Raw genomic sequence first — 2,444 nt, 5'->3', positions numbered from 1 at the left:
GACTTTTAAACAACCAGATCTCAAGAGAACTCACTCATTATCATGAAGACAGTACCAAGGAAACGGTAGTGAACCATTCATGAGAAATTCACCCCCATGATCCAATCACCTCCTACCAGGCCCTACCTCCAACACAGGGGATTATATTTCAACACGAGATTCGAGAAGGACATCAAAACAATATCAGTTTTTAAGAACATCTCCAGCTCAATGTTTGAGCAGTCTGTATTAGATGCCTTTGCCGCTACTCTATTCATTTAAATCCAGTTCACATATACATTCCCTACAGAAATTGCACCCCAAAGCACTTCAGTGATATACACTGTTTGCAACAGAGTATTAATTCCAACTTACCAAGTTTTCCAATAATACAAAATTTGGTAGGAAGTCATCTCTGTTTTGTCCTTGTACTCATTTCCTCATTTTTCACATAAAACATACTTGAAGTAAGAGTACATGAGAAGAAAAAGATTCATGTGAACTGTACTAATCAGAGAAGCTTTTTTGAACAAGACAAAATTAGTACTTTTTTCTCTTGCATTGTTGTGTACATAATTATTTTTGAAACAAATTATATGTAACTGGTCTCTGCATTATACCATGAAAGTATCTTATCCTCCTTTGTTTTCTCAACTCTTAAAACTTGCCTGTCACACCTATAATCAAGGCTCCCTTACCAGAATGACCCATGGCATACAGAGTGCCCCAAGCCTGTGGGGACCTTCCTGGATGTTGGTTTCCACAAGTTGAGTGGAAGCCTTTTTCCCTCTACATTTCCTTGTGCTAATTGCACATTTCATTAAGATTGTAAATAAACAAAAGAAACAAGAAAAATTATTATAGTTCTTGTGAAAATCAAATGCATACTTTGGAAAAACTCAATAATGGTGAGTCACTAAGAAAAAAATGCTGTTAAATTAGTTGGGTGCCAGAAAAATGTAAAAGATCAGAGGAAAAATAGGAAAACATAGACTTCTGCACTCTGTTTGCTTTGCGTGTATATTTGAGTTGTTCCATTTTAAACCAACTCTGATCATGGGAATCACTGGCAATGCACTATGGCATAATTAAAATGAGAAAAAACATGGGGAACATCAATGAACGGTCCGTGACCCAATATCAAAGATTAGTATATGCATATATGTTTATGTATATCCAATTAAAATAAAATGTTTAAATTTAAAAAGATTTGTGTGTGAGTGAGTGTCTGCTTTGACTTTTAATTAACTGCCAGTCCCCATTGCTTCAGAAAAGAAGGTCTCCACTGTAGCAAGTGTATTAGTCCATTTTCTTATTGCTGAGAAAGGCATACCCAGGACTGGGCAATTTGTAAAAGAAAGAGGTTTAATGGACTCACAGTTCCATGTGGCTGGGGAGGCCTCACAGTCATGGTGGAAGGTGAAATGCACATCTCACATGGCGGCAGACAAGAGAAAAGAGCTTGTGCAGGGAAACTCTCTTTATAAAGTCATCAGATCTCCTGAGACTTATTCACTATCATGAGAATAACACAGGAATGACCCACTCCCATGATTCAATTACCTCTCACCCCTCTGACCTGGTCCCTCCCACAACAGAAGGGAATTGTGGGAGCTGTAATTTAAGGTAAGATTTGGGTGGGGACATAGCCAAACATATCAAATGGTATTCAAAAAACTGTTAAATGAAAGATACTTTGATTAAATGAATCTAGACCATAAAAAAATATGTAAACATAAAAAAAGTAGGGTGGTGAGATGGCAGCAGGCTTAGGGCTCAGGAGAAGCCTCAACAAGGGTTCATAGGAATGGTCATTGCTTTTCCCAAATGACTAACTCCAAGGGTTTTGTCATTCTCAGGTAGCCTCATTTTAAGGGTCAAAAATCAAAGATTATTTTCTTCCACTATCATCTTCCTCCTGGGGCCTTATTTTTCTTGACCTCAATTTAAATCACTGTTTATTAGATTGAGCCATTTAGAGATGTCTTAAAATTTTTTAGCTATTTTATGTCAAAATGTGTCAAAATATCAACATGGGGCATGTCTGTCTCTAGCATTTGGTAACACATCATACATTTTTAACATTTTTATTACTTAGTACAAGGTAAAGATTTGGTTTTGCCTATTAGTCATCTTTGTAAAAATGTTCTATATAGTTATATTGATTTTTTATGAGAAATAATTCTTTCAACATTTCTTAATGGGGAGTGTTTTAGGAAATTCCAGGCCATAACATCACACAAGTTGTTTATAAAATTGCACCATTTCAAGGTGTGCTCTAAAAGGAAGAAAAATGCAGAGTAAAGGCTTTGATGAAGATTAAATAACTGAATTCATTAAATCAGCTTTTTACCTCATTTTATGAAGTTTGGCTTTTTCCGAAGTACATTGAGATCTTTTATATACCTAATACATGTTCAGAGCTAAGCTTAAAACCCTGAAGTCAATAGTTCAGAAAAGCCTGC

This window comes from Cebus imitator, unplaced genomic scaffold (assembly GCF_001604975.1).
Source record: "Cebus imitator isolate Cc_AM_T3 unplaced genomic scaffold, Cebus_imitator-1.0 Scaffold288, whole genome shotgun sequence".
NCBI lineage: Eukaryota > Metazoa > Chordata > Mammalia > Primates > Cebidae > Cebus > Cebus imitator.
This window is presented reverse-complemented; position numbering follows the sequence as displayed.